The sequence below is a fragment of the Corvus kubaryi genome, unplaced genomic scaffold (assembly GCF_017639235.1).
Source record: "Corvus kubaryi isolate FWS band 111438036 unplaced genomic scaffold, C.kubaryi_AGA036_p1.0 37396, whole genome shotgun sequence".
Lineage (NCBI taxonomy): Eukaryota > Metazoa > Chordata > Aves > Passeriformes > Corvidae > Corvus > Corvus kubaryi.
The window spans coordinates 20,696,472-20,713,563 of NW_024581135.1; the positions used below are offsets into that span (position 1 = coordinate 20,696,472).

At 36.0% G+C, this 17,092-nt stretch overlaps 1 long non-coding RNA gene across 1 annotated transcript in view; it reads right to left on the reverse strand.

The window, feature by feature from the left end:
* Positions 1-17,092, reverse strand: part of LOC121670423 — a 69,663-nt gene that overhangs the window by 2,450 nt on the left and 50,121 nt on the right. The window contains exons 3-4 of the long non-coding RNA XR_006018137.1: positions 11,891-11,944; positions 2,472-2,503 (exon numbers count right to left, since the gene is read on the reverse strand). This is a non-coding gene — a long non-coding RNA (uncharacterized LOC121670423). The remainder of the gene's footprint in view (positions 1-2,471; positions 2,504-11,890; positions 11,945-17,092) is intronic.

Below are 17,092 nucleotides of genomic sequence, written 5' to 3' on the forward strand. Positions count from 1 at the left end.
TGCCGTGCTCTACTAATAAAATAAGTTGATTTACTTAACATTCAATTCACATTAGACTTCACAGATGTTCAAAATACGACCAAGTTTACTCTGCTGGAATCAGACTCTGGGTATTTGGCCTCACTGTGTAGTACTGCTCCCCTGTGTGCCACAAAGCCTTAGTTCACTTTCCACAAACTGAGGCAGAAGTGTTGAGCTGGTTATGCTTGGTGTAGTTTCTGTCACACCCATTTCAGGTGATGGGAATGAGCACAGCTCTGCCAACACTGGAGCCACACTCATAGACACTACTGTGAAATTTGACCCTTTCTGGTTATAGGGAAATTTAGAAAAAGTACAGGATGGGAGTGCAAGAGTAAAGTGTTCTCTTTAAACTTGTTTGAGTGTCATTGTGGTGATATTTAAAGATTTTATTAAATGTCACTAGATGAGAGCTACACAGCTTGTTCATTGTTCTCCTTAGCTTATTCCTAGTAAAAGCTTGTAGTTATAAAAAAGTTCTTATTGTGCTGCATCACAAAGTTTCTTCTGTACTTATATACATACACATGAAAAAGAGGAATTGAGCCACCTTGTCTTTAAAATAAGAGACTGTGACTCAAAGCTCCTTAAATAAGTGCAAAAATACATATTCTCCCATTTGTCATGATGGTGTTCATGTGAAAAAAACCTGTCATCAATCACAGCCATGGCCTTTTCTACATCTTCTGCCCACTAACCACACCTCTGTCTGGGTTGCCTCTCAAGCCCTGAGCTAGGCACCAGAAAACAACAGAAAAATACTTTTCTTCTTACTTCAAAATCAATTGAATTAAAGGTACAAAATAAGAAACTTTCAGTTCAGAGTTAGATTAATATTTTGATGATTAACCATTAAAATAAAAGTTCTTAAGAAAAAAATTATCATCAAAAGAAAAAAATCACCATGTTTCATGCCAGTCATTTCTATCCATGATTTTGCTGCTTAGCGAAAAAACAGTTTTGGAAAATATCCTTGCAAAGGAAAGCACTTAAGAGTAGATTTAAAGTCAGTAGGTGTATGTGGCTTGTCTTTGCTGGACTTAAGGACTATGGAGGAGATCCACAGTTTGTGTAGGTCGTAAGTTTGAAAATCTCAAACCTCTGTTTTATCCAACCAGTGCAGCCATCGATGTGGTCTCATCACATCTCAATAAAAACTATTATTCTATTAAACAGACTTACATTTAAGGTATAAATTTATTATATACCCCAGAGTTCTGCTGTTCATCTTCACCAAAGACTGTATTTTATCCTGCTCTGGAGGCTTCTTTCTATTATGCAGTCATTGTGTTAGCCTGTCTAGACCACAGTGTGAGGTCATCATTGTACCATCTGTTAAACTTGTTTGGGTTAGTGTGTCTGCAACTCAGTTCAGCTCAAATGTTATTAGAACATGCTCAAAAATGAGGGTAAGTCAGGCCAAATCATACTTCCCAAGTATAGTACAGATTCTATGATCTATTAGTAGTAGATTTACTATTTACAGATGATACAGCTATTATTCTATTATAGGTTTATTACAGAAGAATTTAGAAGCCACTTCAAGCTAGTCTTGAAATATTTTCATATGAATATCTGAATTCTCACAAAAGTCAACATATTTATGTGGCATGGAATTATTTCATTTATAGCACTGGAACAAATGTGGAAAAAATGCCATTTATCTGAAGACCCATGTCAGAAGAAAATATTAGATTTTAATATTCTGTTTGACATTGTCTAAGGCCTTGCATCCAAGGCCACAATCTCAATCAGATGATGGGGAAGGGAAGGCACCACTTAGTGGTGTTTCGTGAAGATGCGAGTGTGACCCCTCAATCTGTGGCTCCAGTGTTTCAGGGCATGCAGATTCATCAAAGATAAAGCTTGCAAACTTGTTTAGTTTGATGTTAACAGAAACAAACCAAATGTTGATAGTGAACTTATTTTGACTTACCTTCCAATGAACTTCCATGCCAGAAACAATTGTTTACATGCATGCATTGCAGAAGAAATATACTGAGTGAGAGTGTCTTTAAGCCAGCTTAGAGTCCAACAAGGTGATTAACACCTTGTTCTACAGAGAAATAAAAAACCTTTTGAAGTAAACCCCTTTCTTTTTTGACAGTTTTAAAATAAAAAAGAGCAGTAGCTTTTGTTTCTTGTTTGATTGGGGTTTCTTTGCATTGTTCTTTGTATTACATATTTTTAAATCAGCATTACATATTTTTAAAACAAGGAGAAATAATGAGTAGCACAAGATACAACATGTGTTCAATTTCTTATGAAGTTTTTGAAGTGAACACATTGCAATCTTTTTTGATAGCTATGTGATCTGCTTATTTCCAAGAAAACCTAGGCTTTATTTACTTCCATATTTTTGCTATACAAATGCATTTAGTTTGACATCCCTCATATGAACCATATTCTCTTAAATAAAAAAAACCCAGCAAAACTTAGTAAGTTTTTACCTGAATGTTGAAGAAGCTGCTTCCAACCTTGTCTGCAAAGAAAGCAAAGAAAGGAAAGAAAATTGTAACACTGCTAGATATTTGCATAGATAAAAGTTAGGTACTCAGGATTTTTTTAATCTGTGTTTTCTTAAATATTATAATTTTGTCCCAATACCAACCCCTAAAGAATACCAGTGATTACTGACTCTACTTTGAGATCGAGCCACTGACCACAACTCTTTGAGTGTGACCATCCACGCAATTCCTTATCCACTGAGTGGTCCATCTATCAAATCCACACCTCTGTAGAGACAAGGATGTTGTGTAGGACAGTGTCGAGTGCTTTTTGACAGGTAGATGATGTCAGTCTATCTTCCCTCATCCCACCACTGCTGTAAACCTGTATAGAAGGTCACCAGTCAGTCACGACTTGCCCTTAGTGAAGCCTCCTTATTTTTGATGTGCTTTTCATGTGTTTTCTCAGGGGTGGAAATATACATTGACCTCTCCACCCTGTCCCTGAAAAATATTTTCTTCATTCAGGTTTTGTATTTGAATTGAGTAGTGTTGCACATCAGCAGATATATCCTCATTTAAAGACCTGAAAACTTCCAGACTATAGTAAGTAATCTGTTCATTCCTTTTCAAACAAATCCTATTAGTTCACTTCAAAATACATTCATCTTCTTAACCTAAAGTCATGTCACTCTGTTGTGAAGGCCAGTATGAACTGATACCACTTTTGGGAGGCTGGGATGTTCAACCATCAGGAAATAAATGAAATCAAGGGGGAAAAAAGTTGATTTTGTGCCAGTGCTTGGAAAATCAGTTCTTCCAATTGACTGTCATCCACTACTAACAGATGTGCTGTAAAAGCAGATGAAATTCATTGTTAGCATATTGCTTGGCAGCCAGAGCCAATTACAGATTGGAGAATTGAACCTTTATAATACAAGAATTTGCATATGGACATTACATGTACTTACATATAGTGATAAGTATTTTCAAACTGGTTAAAAGAAGGCCTGACTAAACTCATGTAACATTAGTATGCATTAGCATAGCTCTTTATTTCACACATAATACAGAATTTTTTCACTGTTATATTTTAGTCTGATGCTTTATTTTTGCTGATCATATTTCTTTATGTTTTTCAAGATAGAATACACTTTGATACCTCACAATAAAATTATACAGTGATTTCCAGGAAGATAAAAACTTTTTTTTTTACAGAACATGAATTAAAAAAAGCAGGGGTTGGTTTAAAGACATCACACTGAAAAGTCTACATTTAAAATAAATTCTAATTCATACAGTGGTACCTTAAAATATTTCACTGTAAGTCTTGAAATAAATGTTTCAAAATTAATTTACATACTACATGTATGCATACCTGTACACAAACACTTCTTTCATTTTCAGTTAATTGTATTACTGGCAATATTTAAAAGCATTAAATGTGGTTTTACTAAGGGCAGTAGCTATTAGAACATTTTCTCTTAAGTCAGATGTTGAAAACATTCACACAGATGGAGGATGTAGAAATACCCTCGCTTTCTATCAATCCAATATGATGAACATTTCTGTACAAATTTAATTTGCTTCATGCTTACAAATATATATATATATATATTTTGTATTCTTTCCTTCCCAAATTACACTACATTAAACCTACTTGATTGCTATGACAGAACCAATTGCATAATTACAGTTTTACAGTGTAACATGGGCTCAATTTTACTCTAAAAGTCTTACTGACATACACAGGACATTTACCTGGGGGAAAAAAACAACAAAACTCCAAACCCCACCCTTTCTAGATTTTTCACTCCTTTGGTAGTTGAACAGCCCATATATTCAATCTCCCCCCACAGCTATGTATTTAATCTCTCTTCAAAGTTTTGCTCTGTTCATTTCTCAAATGTTGAATAAATGTTTCCTTTCTGTAAAATATATACTCAAGCTGAAAAACAGAAGGTCTGCTTTGGCTGTTTTGTAGCATTCCTGTCATGCAAGACATTCATGTGTCTGATTTAACCAGGCCGGTGAAGCAAAGCCAGTGCTGCTGCAGTACTCTCTTTTTACAAATAACTCTAAGATACTCTAAACTCGTTGCTAGAACTCACTGATCAGGTCTGATTATCTCACTTTCCAAGCACTGCCAAATCCTCTTCTACAGCTTCAACAAATGTAGTTTTCCCCATTCTGTATGTTCAGAAAGCTGCAGCAATGGTTATTCTCCCAACCTGTGGCTTTCAGATATTTGCTATCTATTCTCAGGCCTAGGGTCCTAGACCCTCCCTAAAATTATAATCTGTGATTGAGTGGATTCTGGTCTCCATCATGTAACTGATTAATTTTCAAGGAAGCACATTTATACACTCTTATGCTAAAGAGGTAAAGCTTATTATCTTAGTATTCAAGTAATAAAACATATTTATTCAATAGTTGCTCAATATTTTCATTGTTTTCTCAATAAAGGAGAACTTTATTGCAAATTGTTAAAAGAATAAAAAATTAGAAGGAAAATATTTATTAGATAGTCTCTGCCTGTAGGCAGACAAATTTTCAACCAGAACTAATTTTTTAACAAAGGTTTCTATTTGTTATTAACTCTAAAGCTGGTCGTGGAGTGGTAAAAGATGCAAGGAATAGACATGAACAAAAAAGGCCTTTATTTTCACAGGGAAAATTTTTGATGGTTTTCAGTTTTTACTTCAAACCTCCTATGCTCGTAAGCTTGTTTGGGTTTTTTTTTTTGTAAATAATGAAAATTCAGTTTTCCAAGGATAAGACAGAAATTTTAGAGAAAAAACCGAAACAAAACAAACAACCAGTTTATGAGAATAGTCTGCCATTGAAGAACATTTGCTTTGATAGCAAGTATTTGACCAGCCTGAACAAGGACCCTGCTTTTCTAGGGAAACTATTTCTATTTTCAAAACATGTTGCTACTCCTTTCCACTTTGCCCAGTGGTGTAGACAAGAATCATGGATTCCCACTCAAGCCTGGGGGCCTGACCCTACCACTCCCCAAGGTGCAGAGTCCCTGGGGCTCTTTAAGTAGCTAGATTGAACATTTTGAACATTGCATCATTTCACTGAAATGGTTGCTATTTGGTTTTTCATTTCTAAGAAAGAAGAAATGTGATTTTGCTCCCTAACTTAAGTATTGTAGCAGTAAAATAATACATTCCACAAAAAACTCTAGAAAGATCTATTTCACTAAACAAAGCACTGTGAGATTATTTCACCTAGGGTAACATCATTCTTTTATCGTTTGGGAGACCTATGTTTATCTCTTGAAAAATATCACTCATCTGTCATCCCTGCTATCTTTGCAAAGTACCCTCTCCCATGCAAAAATATAATTTCACAACTGCTCACTGACTTAGCAAGACATATCATGGGTTAAAAGTGAATTGCAGGTGCAACTAACAGTCTGTTCTAGATGTTTTGTGCTGTTCTGCATGACAAGTACTGGGAAGATCAGTCGATGCTGTAGATCAGTTGAAGGCTGGATGTAATAGGTAGACTGGTATGTGTTCATGCCATAATTTGGATACAAAGTGGAAGCAAATGAAAAAATAAGGAAAATGTGTGGATATAGGAAACTAAAGCAAACAGATTAGTCACTTAGAATTATTACCCTTGGTAGCTTATTTTCTGCTTCCTGCTTCATTCATGTTGATTTTCAGGGTGTAAATGGGAATAATATTGGTCCAATTTAGGAAGGTTTTATTTAGCTTGTTTTCTGGCTTCTCTGTGTGTGGAAATGAACAAGAGTGTGAATTGCTGCAGCTACTTTTTATTTTGGAAAACAAAATCCAAACAATTCTTGGAAACTGGAGAGTGAAGGGGAAGTATTCCATATATTCCATTCATCATATTGCCAGTGGTAGCATCTGCTTTGAAAAGGCTGGTTAAAGAGCAATGTGTAATCTTACAGCCAAGCTAATTCTAATTCCTACTTCTGTTCCTAACTGACAAAGGAAAATGAACCCTGTTCAGAAATCTTATTTAAAAGTCTATTTCCTTATTAAATGACAAGCAAACTTGCAAAGTAAAAACTGAATGGGCTTGACTAATAGGAAGGCCTAGTGACTACCTTGGGAAGGAAGGGTTTTCAAGAGCATCATAATGCCTGGAAACTGGATATATTGACCAAAATGTTCAAAATGGTTCTCACAAGGCTTACACCCTTAGGGACTTAAGTCAAGTTATCCCACTTTTTGGGAGAAAGTAAAATTGATGTTATTAATCAAGCATTAAGTTGCACAGTAGACATGCTTATATGTATATTAAAAAATATTTTCTAAATGTTGTTGGAAAAGCAATCATTTGTGTGGTTTTTTCCCACTGGTAAGTCATGCATAGCACACAGAAAAGGAGGGGGATTGTGTAAAATCCACACACCCCAAACCAGAGTAATTTGTTATAGAATGCTGCTTATGGCATAGAGGAAATCAATTATTTGTGTTAGTAACTAAAAGAAATTTAAGCTGTCTACAATTTAACATATATTTAGCCAGACTTTTGTAGCTAACAATGTGGGTATTCAAAGCACATAGAACAAAAGTATGCATGCCCACTTATTTAAGAACTAACTTTGCTTTGAATAGAATTTTCTGAACACATTAGCTAGAGATCTAATTTTATAAGTAATTTTTGACTATGTCACAAAGTTTTGTAATGAAAAGGAAATGAGGAGTAAAAAAGCACAAAACATGAAAGAATGAGTCAAAATCTGATCTTGTCCTGGCAAATACCCAGAGTGATATAATTGGTTCTAGCATAATTGAGATTAGAAACTCTCCCAGATAATGCAAGAAATAGGCCCAGGAGATGAGAAATATAATTCCAACTAATTCCATGGCCATGTGATAACTCTGCTAAGCAGTACAAGAAGCTTCCTAAGCATTATGCAATGCACAGCCATACAAAAATTTTTAGTACAGCTGATATTTGATGAGGGAGATTGAATTCAATTAAATATCTTTATTTCTTTTTGAATTCAATTAAATATCTGGGTAGAAGGGAACAGGCACAATCTCTTTTCCAAACAGCTCCGAGATGCTGAATAGCGCTGATGGGATGCAAGGAACCTGAGCAGGAAAGATGTATTTCTGGATTCTTTTTATAGAATGTGAAGAGTAACCAAGTTAGTAATTTAATTTCATATTATCTTAAGTCAGTAGGTTAATTCTTTTGAGACACACATTGGCATTGAAAAATACACAGTGCCTGTCTGAGCTGGGTGGTGGAAGGAATGAGACTTATTAACATGTAAATAGATTTATCTGAACACTAAAATGGATATGCAAAATAAATAGCTCTGTCAAAGAAACTGATTTTAACAAGTGGACTCAGAGGACAAAGGATCACCTGATGAAGATGTTGAGAGTCAGCTTTCAAACACAATTAGAGATTATGGAAGGAAGTGTCACCCACCATTTTAGGTGAATCAGGGGACATCAGTAATTTATATAAGAGAGAAGAACAGCAATAATTGTAGATGCCAGAAAAGGCTCTGATTAGGCAAGAAAGGCACATGCAGGAAGAGGAGCTCAAACTAAAAAAAAATGCTCAAGAGTGGCAACAAAATGGGAATGTGGAAATTTAGAATATGTTTTCAGTTATTTCATCACAGAAGTCTGCATGCTGGCTGCACCAGCTAAATTTTCTGGCATCTGCACAAATATTGCTGCTATCATGTCCTTGAGGAAGGAAACTGAAAGAAGAGCTTGTAAAGAGACAGATATCTGGAAAACCTATGCTTGCTGGTATCCTGAGGAAAGGAGAGTATGTACATCCTGTAACCACGGGTCAGTTACCCTCAGTGGTTCCCTTTCTACAAAGAAGTAGCAATAGAGCTGCAGGAAGCATGACAGGGCAGTAGAGTGCTCTGAGACCAATGGAAGCTCTTGCCATGCCAAGAGCCAGGTGCAACAGCCCAGGGTGCCTCTGCCAGCGGGTACTTCCCCATGGCGAGGGACAAAGGCACTGGTAAATTTGCAGTTGAGCACCTTCCCATCCTAGAAGAGCCATCTAGAAGTCTGGTATCAAGCAGATTAAAGCAAAGACATGCTAAAATAAAAGTCTTCATTTCCTAAGGCATATTTTTCCCCTTTAAGAAATATACATCCTAGATGTATAGAGACCTAAGAACAGAGACCTAAGGACATAAAGGGCATGGACTTGTGAATATAAATAGCATAAGCAACAAGGTAAAGAAGGTAAATCTGAGGAGCTTCAGAGCTAGGCTTACAGTAGAAATAAAGGGAAGGAAGCATGTCAGTGAAGATGAGGCAGTTACTCCAGAAGTGGAAAATTGCCAAGCTGAGATTTGCCGCAACAGGCATTGGAAGTCTTCAAATGAAAAGGCCTGGGAAGCATTGCAATTACTGTGCCTTGGTTCATCTCCCATGCTGCACATTTTAGAAAGCTAAATGCCTGTCATGTGTTTCTTGAATAACACCCCTCGTCACAGAGTTCCAGAACTGTTTCTAACAAGAAAGCACAGAAATAGGCCCATATGCTTATTAAATCATCAATTCTGCTTGAGTAAAAAAAACAAAGCAAGCCAAAAACTCCTCAAAAACCTATATTTGTGACATCAAATGGGTTTATTTTAGTTCATAAAAATACTGCATAAGCTCTTCAAAATCAAAATACAAAGTCCTTGGAAGTAAACCTAATTTCAGGTTTGTGAAGCTCAATATTTTGAGAAGTACATTTTTAAATACATTTGGGGCATTTAATAGTACTAAGTTTTCCCCTTGGTGTTTTTTGTATTTAATTTTAGATAACATACTGATATTAAAGTTAATAGTTAAGGACTTATCCATTAATGTTAGAAGTCTAAGGGTAATGGGCCAAAACAATTCCACAGATTACAATCTATATGGTAGACCTTATGACTCAATTAGAACATATTATAAAGTGAGCTCCCAGGAAATTGCTCAGAAAATAGAAGAGTGATTTTCTTTTACTTTTTGACTTATCATATAGTACTCAATTATATTTTACAGTTAGACACTTAGACTAGGAAAGCTTTACTCTTCCAAAATTATCTTTTTTCTTTGAAAGATGTTGTTTTGCCAATAGAAGACAATCTGAATGCTTCTGTAAGGAATGAGAAGATGAATTAACACATTTTGACAGTTTGTAATATGACATAATGATTTAAATGCTTGCTTTCTTGAACAATGAAGAAATTAAGATCTTTTTTATCTAATGATGATTAATAGAAGACTTCAAAAAATATTTCTCATAGATGAGTAATGAAGATGAAACAGTTTAGGAGGTGAGTGTGATAGGGTGGCAGGACTGTTCTATGAGGTCTATCTGTTTCTCTAGGAATCACACCCAAATGGAGGATTAGCCCAGACTACATTTTTAAACAGGTCATAGACATTCTTCAGATTGCCAGCGTTTCAGACAATCCCTTACTAAGTAAACACACAAACCTAAGAACTGATTTTTTGTGCTGTATCATTTACTTACTGATCCATAGGAAAAGTTGAAGGCCCTAGATATTTCAGAATTGTTAATCTTCCATTATTAAATCTTTATGATATTCTTTGATGTCTTCCCGAATTTGGCTATCCTAAGTAATGGTGACTTTCCTCATACTCCTCTTTACCAGACCATGAATCCACAAAAAATACCAGTTGTAATATAGTTATCTAGAACATGTATTTGATCTGCTCATTATGTTACTAGAAGATTCATAAATGGAGAAGAAATTCAGTTGCCGACTTGTATTTGGTCAACAGACTACTGTTTTTATGCAATAAGCTATGAGCTAACTTGTACATAACTTTTGCTTTTATAGCCAGATGGAAAAAAAAGAACCAATGGAATTCGTGGCAGGAAGAATGCTAACCAGGCATTCATTTTGTTACAGATGTCAAACACAGAGGTGTTTCTAGGTTACTTTCAGTTTAGAGACTGCAGTGATTGATTTAAAGTACTGCTGTTACTTACAACTAAAAACTATTTGACTATGATCTGCGCCAAAGCAAAATGCCATTCTTTGGCTTTCCCTTTACAGAAAGATTTAATTATGCTTGCAAGGTTCAGACTTTTTTAGGCACAGAAAACATTTCCTATGTTCCTATGTTCCTGGATTTCGGATTGTGCTGCAGCTGTTAGACAGCTTGTATATCCAGAAGCCAGTATAGCTGAACACGGAGGGATTGTCTATGTCATTCATACAGGGGAGGGGCAAGCTTTCTAAATGAATCAGCCTTGCTTTCAGTCCATAGTCCTCCAATGATTGTGACATATGGAGCATATCCATCCTGCTCTAGGGATAATAAAGAATCCTGTAACATCTTGCATTGCTGCTTTGAAATGGCTTTGTGGACACTGCTAAGAAAACTCTCAGGACACCTTCTGGGTCAGCGCTGTCATTCAGAGGCTTGGCTGGACATAACCACTGAATTTGAGACCTCTCAGGTGATTGGCTGAGATTCTGGCTCCTTGTCTCAGTAGCATTCCAAACCAGTGGGATAGATGCATGCTTGGCTGTATCTGCTGCATGCCACTGGGTAAGAAGCATAGGCATAAGGTAATGTACACCTTTTAAGCAAAGAAAACAACATTATCTCCAGATCAGTAGTCATCCATCCTGCTATACAGAGTCACTTAAGAACTGCCAAGAACAGAGAACAATCTTTTTCCCTAACTTGTATTGCTCACTGTCTATTTTGTGAAGTGGTTGATACAGGAAAATAAAACTTGATTATTTAAATGCACTGATAACCATCTTTCCCTTGGTAGCGCGACATAAAATATGGCAAGAAGATATGTAGATTCTTGCAGGAATCAGAAGTAATTTTAGAAAATAGTCAGAATTAAATTTTCACAGTTCCTGAGGCACACACGGTACCAGTGCTTGTGTGGCTTGCTTCATGTCACACCCAAGCACTGCACTGAGACATTTACTTTAAATGTCAGCGAGGTTCTGAAAGCAATCTAGGTTGATTGCTGAGCATAAGCTAAACTTTCTTTATTCTTGTGGTTTGTAAACCAGAAGAAAACTAGGAACAAAATCAGAAATGTTTTATGTTGTAGCTGGTTGAGCAAACTAGAGATTGATGTGGTTTTGTGGTTTCCTTAGTTGTACCAGGAACTAACCAAAATACCAACTGGTCTTCTTGCTGTGTCATTCTCTTTATTACTGCACATTACAATATGAAAAGGGAACCTCTAAGACACTCTGAGTTGCTTTTTGTTTATTTGTTTCTATTTTCATTGTATTTAACTTCTCTTTTACAGTGGACTTCAAGTTTGCACTGTATGGATAGTTCAAATGTCATTATTGAGTCATAATCAAACATGCATCATAGAACTATAAGATGTTAAACATTAATCTCAGAGCACAGTTTAACAGGATAAAAGCATTAGTTCTCAAACACTTATCTCTTAACCTTATAGTATCTTGGTTTGAATTTAATGGCATCTTCCTCATGCAAGTAGAACATCTGAAATAAAACAAAGAAAACCAAATTAAATTCTGCTCCTGGAAATCATTTTGGTAGAATAGATATATCCAGTCACAAGTATTAAAAGAACCAAGTAAATTGTAGGTGAATTGAAAATTGTTTAATGTGCAAAATACTCTTGGTTAATGAGAGGTTAGTCTTGGAAAGCATCACTAAGGTCTTGCCTGCTTAATTCTTCCCCAGGCCTTTGCTGCTAGTGACAGGATAATAGGTGAATGTGAACTGTTGATCTGAACTAATGTGGCTTCTGGAGAGGGGAAAGAGAACTTTAATGTTAAGCTGAAAGAAACAAAAGAGTCAAGAAGGAGAGTCTGAAATAAATGCTATTCAAACATAGCTCCTGCCTTTGGAAGCAAAATCTGAGATACTTCAGAAAGAAACAAAAATATGTGAATCAGTCCATTACTAAAAGGACTTCAGAAAAGGATTTTAGACAGAAGGTAAAAAAGGAAGCAAAGACACCATCTCTATGAAGAGTCTGGATTAGACATAATAAAATCCTCTAAGATTATGAATTTAGTTTACGGTGACACTGCTACTTTCCTTAAGGGTCAGAATTTCATATTAGATACATATAAAATTCCTTACAATGTCAAGTTACACTGAGATAAAGAACCACCAATCAAAAGTCTTGCTATGCCACCCATTGACATTTGTTAGGGCTAGAAGAGTGTCTCCTATCCTGTGAAAGATCTTGTTTTTAAAGTTCTTGTTTAATACTTTTTAAATACTGTAGCAGGTATTCCTTTCAAGATACCAGTAGGATGATCTGATCTTAGTTCAATTTATATTTTGTAGCAGAAATGTACTCTCCTATACCAGTACTGTTTCCTAAGTGATCAGCATTAGCACCTGCCCATTCTCATTGCCCACACAGTCCTGCTGAATGATTTTACTTTTTCACTGTCTCTTGGTCCTCTCTGCCACCAAAAGAGGTGGTAGAAAGTTATTGTTGCTTGCTGATATGACATTGACCAGAAATGCACCTGGACTGCAGTGCCTTTATTGGGAGATTAAGAAGACTGTAGCCCATCAGCACTGCTCCTGCAATGAAGTCTTGTGGCTCTGGAGAGGCCTCTTCCTGGACATAGATGAAACCTACCATCCCTTCCCTAAAATAGTAACTTTTTTGAATGATGAAGGTTTGGTGACTTTGAATGATGAAGTTTGTAACCTTATCTAAAAACACTGTGTTAATTTGACAAAACCTGAAGAGGAAGGCACCACTTCCATGATTAATACAACACTTTTATGAAAAAAATAACAGCACCAACCCCACCCCAAGTATTCTAGTCAGTGCATAATAGCTGAGGCAGAGCACTGGTGCACACTTCTGAAGAACAGATGATTTGCACCTCATCAGCCTGGACCAGAAGCTGCACAAAACAGGTCAGACAGCACTGACTCTTCTGCACAGACCCCAGCTGTGGTGACTTGTCCTGGCTTTTTTGACTGTATACAATACTAACTATGGTTTCAGGGTTTGGGGTTTTTTTTGCTCCTCAGGAGGTTTCTCTCTCCTTTTTAAAAAAGGAAATAAAAAGCACCATTTCTGCAGCTAAAATTCTCTTCATTGCTTTACAAAAATTATTTTTCTTCCTCATGCTGAATTCCTGGTACTGTAACAACATCTCCCTCTAAACTGAGTTAATTCATACTTAAAGTTTTGGGTTGGCTTTTCAACCTTCTAAAATATTCATTAAAGCATTTATCTAGTTTTTCAAATTATGTTAATAAACCAGGACAGTTTATTTGTATTTGTTTTCATAAAATCTGTAGTAAAAAACCAACAAATTAAATTTGATTCATAAATAAACAGCACCTTTTATGAAGTTAATCTGACTTCATACATCTCTCTGTCACTGAGCCAACTTTGACTATCTCAAATAGTAAACATTTTCCAGTAATCTATTTTTACCTATATACATCTTTAAAACTAGCTCCTTTACAACTTAATCAAGGTAATAAACTTCTGTTTTAAAATTAAAAATTTTAATTTCGGTTTTTAACCCTGTCATTTGCTTTCCTCCACCCTGAAAATCTACAAAATCTTGCTGGTTTTAATTTTTGTCCTTTCATCCACTTAAACAATTTTTTAAAAACTTGTTTCAGCTCCACCTCTGTTTTCACCTCCTTTCAGTAATGCCTGAGTTCTTGCAATTGTGTGTTTCCATCCCAGGTGCACCTCTGTGTGCCAAGCCTGGCTTAGACATGTGTAGTTAATTGGCTATGCAGGTGTATCCACTTGGAGTCACCCACTGTTCCAAGTCAATAAGCTTTGTAGAATGGTCAAATGAATCAGTTCAAAGGGAAAATATATTTTAGAAGCAGCCATTATAGAAGTATATCAGGATTGTAAAGCTGAATTATTCAAGTGCTGCTTTTGAGTCACTGTGTGAACAGTGAGTTTTGTGATCTGACTCCTGTTCTGCAAGTGATAAAGTACCCTGTAGCAGTATATTTTTTTGAACAAATTTAATTTCATTCCAGTTGTGAATGTTTCAGTCAACTGTGTGGCCGATGTTTCAGACTGGCCACTATGAAACAAAACAACTGTAGCTAAAATTTCCTTTTCAACATGACCAGGAATTTAAAAAAGAAAGATACTGTCAGCTCTGGAAAGTCAGGCCAGGTGAAAACCGAGTACTGTTGTTTCTATCTTATTTGTATAGTCCTTTGTTCTGTACTTCATATCTTAATTCGTAAAGATAAAAATACCCCTCCTTTGTTTCAAGCTAGACAAAACTGGAAAGCTATGTACTTACAAACCGCTGTTCATTGTTGCTTTCTCAGGTTATTTTTTTTCTGTTGTAAAACAAGTAGAAAAGGAAGCACTATCAGGTCAGGAGGGTATAACCAAATTAGAAGTCTCATTTAGTGCTTTGCTTTGCATGGCCTAATGCCTGGTATACATGGAGTGAAGCAAAGAATTCTCTTTGTCTTTCACATAGGGGTCAGACATGCCAATACATGTTAGGACAGTTGTAGAGTGCATACTGCATATGGGTAAACAGCAAACAAAAAAGTGGGTAGACTTGCTTGTTTGGTATGTGTGAGGTATAGCATAAACACCCCAGTGCTCACATTAGACACGTTTTCACTCTGCTCATTTGCATTTGTTTTCAGCTAGAGCACTCTGTGCAGATGTACTAAAAACACTAGAGTTAATAAAACCCAAGCAGTTTTATTCAAATACCCTCTCTTTATACAAGCACCTGAGAAGGTATCTAGCATATAATGCATTGCTCTTTCCTACAATTATTCCTGTAGCCCAGTTTATTTGCAGAAATTCAAAGACTAGTGAAATGTTAAAATTGTTACGGAATTATGGAACTGTTCCTCCACTCCTGGCGCCCTTTTCTGAATTTTAAGTCCCTGTCTTTTGTTTGAACAAACGTGTGGAAAAGATTGCTTATAATGAGAACATGTGAAAGGGTTTGAGCTTGCTCCACACTGAGTGAAACAGAATGCAAGAATTTCAGAAATGGTTCTGAGGTGGAATGGCACCTCTTCAATCAATTCTTCACTGAGCCAGGCCTGTTTGTGCACTCCAGCTGCCACTCAACAGGATCACTGTGGCTTGCTTGGAAGCCCTTGAGTGTGCATCAGTATAGCCATACCCCAGAGTAGTTTGTGTTTATGTACATATATTTAGTGATGATGATGATGACTGTAAAATGAAGGTGTTCTAGCTTATGGACTTGTACAACACACTTTAAATAACTGAAAGTCTTGATTCAGTCTGGTTATTGTCCATTTATATTTTCTGTCTTGATGGACTTTTATCTTAAATATTATTACAACTACACTCACTTTGGGCACTAATTACTGCGGGAATATATTTTATACAGAACAGAAAGTGCACCTAACTCTCATTTAGCCTCGTTTTGAGTAAATGTGATGCCGTTGTTTAAGAGACTGAACACTTTTCACAAGACAGTACCAGTGCAATAAAAGAGGTAGTAGCTAATGTTATTCTAATTATTTAGAACTCTTTTGAGTTAAGTTTTGATTCCAAATTGATTGAAATCAACTTAAGTTGTTTCCTCTGTCTTTGGATCATGTCATAAAGCTTTAATTTATACACACAGGCAGAAGTTCTCCACATATGCTGAGGTCTGTTAGCGCTTCTTCTTTGTTGCTCAAGAAAATAGGTTAATCGTGAGGATTTTTTCTCCCCTCATAATTAGAAGGAACAAATTAAGTGCTGGATTGTAAATGATCTCCCTTTGACCTTTGTCTGCAACAATATCTCTAATGGATGTTCTAGCACTACATTGCAATAATTGAAGAATGAGATATAGTAATGGCCAAATGATGTCCGGCCACCAATTCCATTACTGTACTACTCTCATGTCCTCTGTAGGAGTTAAAAGATTAACCCAACATCTGCATCACTAGGGAAAAAAAACCCCCATAAGTGTTCTTATTAAATAAACAAGGGAAGAAAATGTTCAGCCCATTATCCGGGAAGCTATATATTATAGTAATAATTTTAAATGCATTTTTCAATTTCAGTGTTTTATATATAAAAATTTTATACAGAAAATCTGTTTGTATGGCTGATATATTCTGATTTGGCAGGTTTGTTTCTCATGAAATCTTTAATCAGTTCTTGTTTCTTGTTTCCATGTGTTATACAGATCTAGGTGATGAAATGAATTTTGACAGCATTCAAAACTTAGTTCTGCACATGTTAGGTTAAACAGAGTTCCTTAAGCAGACTTTGTCAAAATTAACAGTTCTAGCTAATATGTGTCTTCAGAGTGAAAAAATAAATATTATCATAACATCTATGTCTAACTCAAATGCTAACACCTGATGCTACAGGAAGGCCACACAACTACAAAAGTACTTTCGATTTGTCAAGTGAGACAAGGTTTCCTTCACCTTGAAGCTCTGCTATCCATAGAAACACTCAGCCAGAACTGCTCTATCCCTAGTAAGAAAAGACCTTAACCTGGAGGGCTTGGCTGGAACAGTGCAGGCAATGATCTAGAGATTCATCTCAGCTTCCTTGTTATGTGGTCCTGTGTGATAATGTGGAAGTTGGCAACTACAGAATTGTTTTGGGGGTTTGGACTATTTTTTTCCCTTTTTTTGATGTTCTAAGATGCCAAACATTAT